This window comes from Bacillus rossius, chromosome 2, assembly GCF_032445375.1.
Source record: "Bacillus rossius redtenbacheri isolate Brsri chromosome 2, Brsri_v3, whole genome shotgun sequence".
Classification (NCBI taxonomy): Eukaryota; Metazoa; Arthropoda; class Insecta; order Phasmatodea; family Bacillidae; genus Bacillus; species Bacillus rossius.
Window position 1 is genome coordinate 123071992 of NC_086331.1, and position 11090 is coordinate 123083081.

Here is an 11090-nt window from a genome sequence, read left to right on the forward strand (position 1 = left end):
TTCCTAATGACGAAAGGCAACTATACACATTAAAATATAAGTACACACGCACACACATAGAGGACACTACAAATATGTACTAGAAAACATAACAGCAGTCCATGAACACTACAGGAGAAATAAAACTCAAACCACAGATCCAAAAGGCTCTTCCCGTATCCAATCCATCCCCAAACGTATGAAAGAAAAAAACATTGTCAAATCATAACTAACTCCTTACAATGTGGGCCAGAGTTCACAGACGTTTCGGTCCACAATGCAGTAGTCCCCATCTCCATGATAGGGAAGGCCGCTCGTGCCAGAACTTGATCCCTGCTGGAGCATAAGTCAAAGTTCATGAGTGTAAGCCATGGATAAGAGTGAAATTTTTAATTGTGATAAAATTACGTTTCCACCGTCATAAGAAAACTAAGGTAAACTTATCTCAACTCACAATCGAACGCTTCTAACGCTCGCTCAACAAATGAGCTCCCCAAGGCAAGTAGCACTGTTACTTCACTCCTGACTCATTCGAGCTCTTCATCAATATCTTTTGTGGTGCCCGAAGGAGCATCGTAATTACTCTTCAGTACATTTCATCTCGGATCAGTGGTCCAACGAGTGTTCAATTGCTTATCAAAATGTTAGAGGCTTGCGCACCAAGTCAAATGAATTCTTTGTAAATCTTATAAATTAAGATTATGACATTATATGCCTTACATGGTTTAGTGACAAAAGAGTTAATTACCATTATTTTACTGACCAATTTTCAATCTTCAGAAATGATAGAAATGAATTACTATTATCAAAAAAAAGTGGTGGTGCACTAATTGCCTCTAACAAAAGTAACTTTAATTCAGTCTAACCAATAACCAAATATGACTATCCAGGTATTCAAGCCGTGTGTCAAAGTAAATCCAAATAAATTCTTGACTCTTGGCAACGTTTACCTACCCCCTGACACATTGCCGAATCTTTACCTTTCTTACCTTGAAACCTTAGAAGAAAAACTTGGTTTCTGCCTTAATGGCTTTGTGCTAATTGGTGATTTTAATGCACCCAGGGTCGACTGGTCAAACAATACGACTGCTCATATTCTAAACTCGCATATCAGAAATAGACTGGTTAACTTTATATCTAGTCTGGGTCTAAGACAGACTAATAATACCATATGTTACATTAACCTGCTCAACTTATGTTTTACTTATTTACCGCAATGTACAGTTTCCCCATCAACTGATATTCTTATTAAAGAAGACATATACCATCCTGCTCTGAACATCAATATCTCATTAGATTAGGTCAACGGCCGGGTCCACGTGCCCCTACACGTGGTGGCGCCCAAGTTACACAGTTTCAGTCTATCCGAAAAAAAAACCCAAACGACATGTTTAATGTTCATACTTGTTATAAAAGGAAAGATAGTTAGTTGTATTTATAGTAAACCTCTACCTGTAGTTAGTGATGGGCACAAGCAAATAAAAATTATTGACTAAATCAATAGTTCAAAACTATTGTTATTCGTGACAAACATGAAAGTTAGTCAAATTTAGTCATTAGTAGTTCCCAGCCAATCACTATCTTGACGTTGATTTAGTGTTGGATTGTGTTGGCTATTAAATACTAAATTATTCATTCACTTTGAGCTACATTCTCATGATTAAACCTTTTGATCATGTTATATAGGTATGTTGTTATAGCCGATCACTGCAAGTAAATTTTGTCGCAAGTTGCCTGCCAAGTGCACACAATTAAAATGGACAAAACCTGTAATCCATCCATCTAGTAAGTTTTATTATAATTTCTAGCATGCAATAGTTTCTCTGAAATTCAAATTGTTCACACAACTACACATTTAATTTGAACTGATTTTTTGAAAAGAAAGGGATGAATGATTTAATTTGTAAAATTCTACTTTTTTTTTTTTTAATAATTTAACACTATCAATTTTGTACTTGTATACAAGCAGATACTACGAAAAATTTCAAATTCTAGCGATCTTAATATTTTTAGCATGCAATTTGTTTTTGCAATACTGTAGCCTATATAGGCCTACATACAAAAACCTGACACAAAAATATATAGTAAATAAATATTTTATTTAAATTAATTTAAATCCCCTTCTTAGAATGTATCGAAATATTGAAAGGTCAGTTTGGTTAGATTGGCTACATTAAAAATACTTTAAAATAATGTGGACAATTAGTTAGGTTAACTTCTTTTAAATTAAAGTAAAATCATTTGAATATCTGGTTAGGAATTACCTATTTTTAAAGTAGGTAACTTAACCTAACCAACCTTCCTTAATAATTAAAAGTATTTTAAAATGTAAGTAACCTATATAGATATTGCACCCTTACTTGAATAATTCATTGAATTCATGTTGTATGGCATATTCCAAACCAATACTAATACCCAAACAGTTTGTAACAAAGATTTATAGTGCCACAGATACAGGCAAGTTATTCTTTATTTCTTTCAATGGTGTTCCTATTTCTAAAATTGAGTATCCTTTTCTTGGTCACTGTTTTAGTTTGGTTAGGTAAGATTTTATGCCACACAGTTATGCAAAGATTATTAAGGCTACGTAACCTCCAAAATTATAGTAGGCTCTGAACCACTTAAGTACCAAAATCGTGCTCATAAATTTGAATAATGCTGGGTGAGGGGTGTTGGCATTAAATCCACGACCCTCACCACATGAGCATGACATGTAAGCGATTACACCACCGAGGACCCTGTGAAGGCCTATGGTGTTCCTGCAGATGGTCCCATTCCTCTCAGGATACAGGTCAAATAGGATGGGCCAGCCTCACCTAAATTAGTTTAAATTCTCACAAAAGTTTATATTAAATTCTGGCTAAAATCTGAAGTAAAAGAACCCTTTGTGAAGGATAACATAGTACGGGAAAGTTCTGCAGTTGGGAAATTTCCACTTTTACTTTTTTATTGTAATTAATTATTTTCACACCAAAATATTTCTAGTTTTCATAGCCCACTCCACTAAACAATTTCTAAGAATCCAATCAGAGCTCATAAACATACCTTTGGTGCATAATAAAGCAAGAAACACTAAAAAAATACAATAATTTGTTACAAGTGGGGCTCGAACATAAAAAAAAATGCAAAAAAGGTATTTTTGAGCTAATGTTTCTTGATTGTCATACAACTGACGTCGACCCAAGTGTCGACCCAGCTCTCACAGCCCGTTATGCCACGCCAACGCCTTCTCCTGCCCTGGGTTGCGTGTGCGACGATTGTGCTGTGCGGCTAGGGCAGGGGAGGGAAGAGAGGTTCGCGCGCCAGGGGAAATTCAATGTAAATACCTAAGAACCGGACGTGACTAATTATTGTAAATATTCTTTAACATCCTTTACTGTAAATAGTTAATTTTATTATTTGAAGTGTTATGTATAAGTTATGTAATAAGTTCTTGCTTGTTCACCGGGCGCCAAGGCCGTGGCTTCCGCCTGTGACCAATGAGAGTGTTCCACGGGCTCGCGGAGAGGGGAGGGACGCGGGCGCTCGGGCGCGCGAGGCGGGGAAGCAGTCAGTTGGCAGCTGGGTGCGGGAGACATCGGACGTGTCTGCGCAACGCTCCAAGACGGTGAGAGCGGAACGGGCGCGGTGTCTTGCTGTAATTCATACCTTGCCGAGGAGAAGGAATTTCACTTCCTACAGTCGCATTGTCATTCAGGCGAGTGTGTCACATCATTATTCAGTCGTGGTTTGCAGTTTGTCATTCTTCTCACATGCATGTTTCTCTGGAGGTTTACGAGTCGCGGATTACATTTGTGGACTGGATATTCGCCATTTCGCGTACTGTAATTTACGGGCCCTCCCGGACACTGTGTTGTCCGGTCAGGCAGTCAGCTGATTGCGCGAGTCATAGCGAGTTCAAGTCTTAGTGGCGTGGGTAATGCTCGTCACGATCGGGACGTCACGTATTTTTCCAATACAGTATAAGTGCGCGGAACCAGGCTTCGCCCTACAGAAACAGTCACAGGCGGAAACGCGGCAGCCCCCTGTAAAGGGTTCGATTTACCGTATATAAAGAATCTGGAAACTGTCTTCGAGTGTGTCAATTGTTATTCTGGTGACTAAGTCCCTTGGCCACGCGGCCCGAACCCCCCTCTACCGAACACTGAGTAGCCGACAAAATAATAGCATTCAGGGGCTAGTCGACCAGGCGACGACACAACAATATATTTAATGTCACTAACGTAACCAAACATTCTACTGTTTTTCAAATATAGATAACCAAACTATCCACACTATTTAAAAGTATTTTAAATGTATCTAACCAAACCTAATTAATGATATAATATTACAGGATTTTTAATGTAGTTAACCTAACCAACATTCACATAATATAAACTATTTTTAATATAGCTAACTAACCTACCCTAACCTAACCAACCTTTCATATGGCAAACTAATTGAAAACTCGCAATTCCACGTAATTCTGTAGCAGAATAACATTTGCGTTAAAAAAAGAAGATGCATTTTTCTACTTTCTAACATATTTTCCGATCATTCTCTAAAGAGCATTTCTATACTTCAAGTAATTAACAACTAATTTATTTATTTATTTATTTATTTATTTATTTGTAATTGTAACATGCCAACCAACAGGACAAAGCCTTTAATGGTTGGCACACAATTAGATACATATACACTCACAAAAATAAACATAAATGAAAAACACAAAACAATACAACATAATACATATAAAAACAAAACACACATAACGAAAGACAATAAAACAAAAATCAAAAGTTACAATTTAGACAATACAGAACTAAAACACATATGATCATTAGAAACTAAGGAAAATAATTAAAGTCTTTATCAAATTTATTAAAATTGGTTATTAGACTAAAGATAATATCATTATTTCTGTTAACTGTACATAAAGTGGAAGTTAATCGACTGTTAAAAGGAGGTACTCTTAAACCGGTGTTGTCAAGTATATATTTACAGTTTAATTTGTTAGTATAACATTTTTTAATAAAAATAAAGTCAAGTAATTCTCTTCGACTTGAGAGAGATATCAAATTGGGTAGAGGAAGTTGTTTTTGGATAATAATATTTATTAATTTATTCTGTATGTTTTCAATTTTCATATTATCGCACATATTGATGTTGTTCCAAATTACTGAGCAGTATTCTAGTTTTGACCTAATTAATAGTAAATAAAGTGAGAGGATAGAATCAGTTTTGGTAGCATAACATGTGACATACTTAATTAAAGCTAATGTTCTTCGGGAACTAGAAATTAAATGTTGAACATGTTGGTGAAAGAACAATTTAGAATCTAGAATGATACCTAAATCTTTGAGAGAAGAGGATTTCTGAATTAAGGTGTTGCCCAATTTATAATCGTATTTGATAGGAAGGTATTTTCTGGTAAAGGATATTATTTTTGTTTTGCCTTTGTTGAGGGTCACAAGATTGGCTTTACACCATTTATTAATTTCATTAATGTCAGTTTGTAATAATAAACAGTCATTAAAAGAGAAAATTTTTCTACTTATTTTTAGATCATCTGCGAATAGAGTGCCACAAGAATGATTCAGAATTTGAGTAATGTCATCAATAAATATGTTAAAAAGTAAAGGAGACAAGGTACCACCTTGAGGAACTCCAGATCTAGCTATAAAATTTGAAGAATTGGAGTTGTTGATAGATACAAAAAAAGTTTGATTTTTAAGGTAGCTAGAAAACCAATTAACATAATTTTCACTAAGACCGAAATTATGTAACTTGCCTAATAGTAATGAATGGTTTACAGTATCAAAAGCTTTAGCAAGATCAAAATAGCAGGCATCCACCTGACCCCTGCTAATGACTTCATTAAAAATAGGATTGAGGAAAGTAATTAGATTGGTGGCTGTGGTCATTTCTGATCTAAAGCCATTTACCATTAAAACAAATCACTAAGTTGATTTAGCTACAGTAGGTATACATTCTGTGAGATTGTTAGATAGAATGGTTGGTTAGGTTAGGATAGGTATATTAAAATACTTCAAAATTGTGTGATGGTAGGTTAGCTGCATTAAAACACTGAAATTGGTAATCTGTTATTTTAAGGGTGCCACAAAAAAAGCAAATCAAAATCTGAAAATGGATTTTTTTTTTTAGTACCTGCCATTTTTTTATAATGTGTCTGCAACTTAAAAGGGCATAGCGATGTTTCAAGTATTTCAATAGTAGTTTACGAATTTAACAATTAGTTAGGTTAACTACATTACAAAACTTTTAAATCTTGTAAAAGTTTGTTCGGTTAACTATAATTGAAGTATGGTAAAATAGGATTGATGGTTGTTAGATTGGCAACAATTGTAATTAATGTAGCTGACCTGACCTAACCAACCTTACACACCATTTTACAGTATCTTAGAGCAGCGAACCTAACCTAACCAAACCAACAATTCACACATATTTTATATATTTTTGAAGTATTGTACCTAACCTAGCCAACTATTCACACAATTTCACAGTATTTCTAATGCAGCTTAGCTAACCTAACCAACCGTTAAAATGGTACACTACTTGAAGTAGCTCAACGCCCCTTTGAGAACGAGATAATTATCTAAAATAGCGGCTTCTTCCTACAACAAATTTACAGACTTTTCAACTGTGTTATATTTTAGTTTTACTAACCATTGTGGTGATTCTGTTGCAACAACCGTGCAAAAGGTTTACGGTTCAAGGGTCTATTCATATACATACTTTATCAACACCATGTTATCTCTGTGTGTTTGTTCTTTTAGGAGTAGTTGTATCAAGTATGATAGCGTTCTAATTATTAAAGTTGTTTTACATGTTTTTTTGTAGTTGTGTAAATGATTGCAACAATAAAGAAAAGTTACTTTAGGTTAATTGCATTTCAATTATTTTAAATTTGTACAATACTGTGTATTTTTGCAGATTGGTGTTGTTTGTATTTTAAGACGTATTTGACTCACATAATGGGGTGGAGGGGAGAATTGTCAAATTGAATTTGTTGTTCTTATATCATTAATGTTAAAGTAACTAAAGTACAATTGTAACACTGATTTTAATCATTTTTCAATCAAGATTTTCCTTGTTTTTAATGGCTTTTACCCCATAATTTTCCTACATCAAAGGTCAGCATATTTGCGAGTTTCTCAGAATTCAGTAGGAATTTCAAAACACTGTGTTCAGGAAATAGAACTTTTGTAGTGCTCAAAAATACAATTTTCAGTATTTTTTTCCCCACGAAAAGACGCTAAGTAATTTCTGAGAATGATTGGAAAACATTTCAAGAAGGGTGTAAATGCAGGTTTAATTTTTTTTTATAAAAACATTAATCTGCTTCGGGATTACTGAATATTGTTTTACAGCATCATCAAACATAATGAAAGTAACTTAAAAATGCCCTTTTTACAATTTTTAATTCTGCAGATTAGCGACACTTGTAAAAAATTACTAAAATAATTCTATTTTTAAAAATTATTTAACAACAATTTGAGATTGGTTATTGGTAGCTTTAAATGTACTGGAATATAGGTAATACTTGAGGGTAACAGACTATTTCCATTAATAAAAAAAAATTCATTTCCAAGCATGTTATCAAATCATTCTCTAAGAGGGCATTGTGATACAAGTAGTTTACCATTTTAGTGACCGTTAGGTTTGCATACTATAACCACAGTAAATTCTCAATTAGCCGGGACGATTATCCAGTTTTTGGGTTGTTCATACTTAAATTTTGTTGAACTTTTAGTTTGTTATATTCTGAAGCACTCCGGCACACTTCTCGCTTGTCCCAAACCTTCATATACCCCCCTCCCCCTCTGCAGCAGCGGCCAAATTTGTCACACTTAAACCAAGGGGGATGCCCTAGAGGTGGGTCGAAAAGTATCAACCTGATACTTTGTCACTGATACGCGCCTGTATCAGGAATGGCAAACGAGTACACTTGAAAAGTATCAGAGACTAGTATCAGTTCAGAATTCACCTGGAACAACACCACGGCCAATGAGCGCAGTACCCGATCGCAGATGACGGTCACTTGGGCGGAGCTTGTGAAAGGGGAGGGAGCAGGAACGACGAATAAGGGATAAAGAAGGGAAAGAATGTAGGGGAGGAAGCGCAGGGGAAGGCGTTGAAGCCTTGAAGGAGAGGCGCAAAGCGATATTGTTACAAGCAGGGCTGCCACTCATGGGTTTTTCCACCCAGATCTGGGTTTTTCCAATGGTGTTTGGGTTTCTGGGTTTTTAAATAATGAATTCCAACAATTCTAGGTTTTTTATAATTTTAATTATTTTTATACCTAAAACAATAATAAAGGTAGTAGCTACTGCATCTGTTGCAATATCTGTTTGATAAATGCAAACAAGTCTGTGTGTTTCACACACAAAAATACATATAAACACAAAACTAGTTTTCAAGAAGCTAAGTCGAATATTAAATTAGACACATTCTTCAAAGAGGCTTGCAGAACACAAAACCAATGCAACAATTAACCTTCAAACCAATCTTGTAGAATCAGACTCTGAATAAAGACTAACGTACATGATGCAGTTTTATAAAAACAATTACTGGTTTAAAGAATGCAGTGATGGTGTTTGTTTTGTCATGTATATATTTGTAGGTTTTTTTATGATATGTGCTGGTCCAAGAATTACTTATACAGCCATTTTGCTGCAGTGTAATTTTCTTGTATTGGTTGTATTTAACCGTTTTCAGTCTTGTAAGGTAATTAATTGTTTTATATTAAAACCAGTTATGTTTATATTTTTGAATTAGTACGCAAACATTTTCAACGATAGCATTTTAGACGCATCTGGGTTTTTTACCCATGTGTCTGGGTTTTTTTGTAGGTTATCTAGGTTTTTCATGAATATCAGAGTGGCAGCCCTGGTTACAAGTCGTTTTGTTTATTGTCCTACTTCAAAGTACGCTCAGTGCGCAGTGCGTGCACCGTCTCGTTCAATAATAAAACTAATGAAATTTTAATATTAAAAAGTACATTAATACAAGATATAATATTTATATTTGTGCACCTAACAGCTATGAAAATGCAAATAAATTCTCAGTTGACACTAATAACAGATGTAATCAACATATGGACTTTCTTTTTTCGAAAACAATTAGTAACTAGTGTTTTTATACATTAAAAATTCACGATTTTATCAAAAATAAAAAATTAAAAAAAACAGGTACATTAGTGAGCATACTATATCAATGTTTTTTCAAATGTTTCTTCAGATTAGTCGATGATTTATAACTCAGTTTTTGTTTACACAAATTACAATTAGCAAACTCATTATTTTCCGTGAAAAAATTCCACACAAATGAAGTCTTTTTCGTGCACTTATCCATTCCTTATTTCACTATAAAGATACAACTACAAAGCATGACAGCCCGCAACATGGTGATACACGGCCAGGACGAACTGCAGTGAATGTTGAACTGATTGATACTGGTTGTATCAGGCGGGCATGAGAGTATCAGAGGTAGAGAATTACCAGGCGTGATAAATAATGTATCAGATTCTCCTTCCGGTCGCACGGTCTGCGTACGCGGAGCTTTGTTGCCTCCTGGGACCGTCTGATACAGAAGTATCAGAGACTTGAAACATGGTACAATGCTGTATCAGTATCAGGTTGGAACAGATACCGAAAATTGCTGTAACAACCCACCTCTAGGATGCCCCGATTGCTGCTTCATATTTCCATCTTGTTTGCGTAGGATCACATTCAGCTGGAGGAAGGGAAAGAAAATAAAAAAAACTTGCCAGAATTTGTGTGTGCACTTTTTCTTAAAGTGCACAATCTTATCTTAAGCAGTTTGTAGTCAGTTAACATTCCCTTTCCAACCATTGTAAATGCCCGTGACCTAGCAACGTACATAAAGGCAATATACCCTCATCTATCACGACAGGTTTGGATTACACAATTGTTCCCCAACACCATTTTCACGTGCTATTTATTTCGCCCGCTTTTCACGACCTTTTTTCATAACGAACAATGTAGCCACCGCTCAGTTTATTTATATTTATATATATGTATGTGTGTGTGTGTGTGTGTGCGTATTTATATATGTATATCTGTATATACATTAATTCGGAAAAACGTCTATTTTCAAGTACAGTAATCGGTGAAGGTACCTTTGTGTTTTTAAGATAAAACGTGATGACTGTACAAGCGCGTAATTGCTCGAACTAAACATACATACATGATTACATTAAACTGTACTCACCTGCCCGAGTTATAGAAGACTATTTCTGCAATTGCGTACCAGAATCGCATGTGCCCGCAATGCTAAAAACCAAAAGGAAAGTAAATTATCACAACTGTTAAACTAAAACAAATTGATATAAAATAAACGGGCACCAGTTTAAAAAATACTGAAACAACACAACTTTTAACGAAAACACAAAAAAATAAACACTACACATACGGCCAGTTTTCAATCTCTAGCGGTAACGTCTTCGGTTTCGCTTAAACCGCCAAAATTGTTGGAAATAAAACAAAATTAACGGCCTTGTTGTATCATACAGCCACACATTTTCAACGGAAGTTGAATATATATATATATATATATATATATATATATATATATATATATATATATATTCTCTCTGGAGCTTAAACCTATTATCCCTCAGCCACTTTAAACCACCTCTATGAACCCTATATCCCAGATGCCCCCAGACCTCGCTCCCTTTACTGCCCCTTCTTCTCCCTTTAGGCTCCCTGCCATAACTCCTTAATAATCTCAGTAGGAATATGTATTTCCCCCTCTTGCCCGCCCTTCGCAACCACCTACCCATCACCCACCTCACCTCTCTGCTGCACCTTCTCCATCTCCCTTACCAGAGTCACTAGATATGGATCAAAAGATCACAGACGTATAATCCATCACTGGCCTGACCAATGTGGATTATTTCTTCTACCTTACCATCCTCCCTACTCGGATGCCTTCCTCGTTTTCAAACTCCTAACCCCCTTTCTCACCTCTTCCTTCCTTATCTCTAAACCTCTCCACAGGCCCGGACTGGCTCCTTCTGGGGCCCCCGGCCAGAAACTGAAAGGGGGCCCCTACCGGGAAGTCTGTGGGTTATGGAATACCACCCA

General features: G+C 35.6%; 1 long non-coding RNA gene across 1 annotated transcript; it reads right to left on the bottom strand.

Annotated features, from left to right (window-relative positions):
• Positions 1 to 220: 220 nt before the first annotated feature.
• Positions 221 to 10494, bottom strand: LOC134529739 (uncharacterized). Its single transcript, XR_010074689.1, has 3 exons — positions 10414 to 10494; positions 10213 to 10274; positions 221 to 315 (listed from the first exon to the last, which is right to left on the bottom strand). It is a non-coding gene; the product is annotated as an uncharacterized LOC134529739 (long non-coding RNA).
• Between the last annotated feature and the right edge of the window lie 596 nt (positions 10495 to 11090).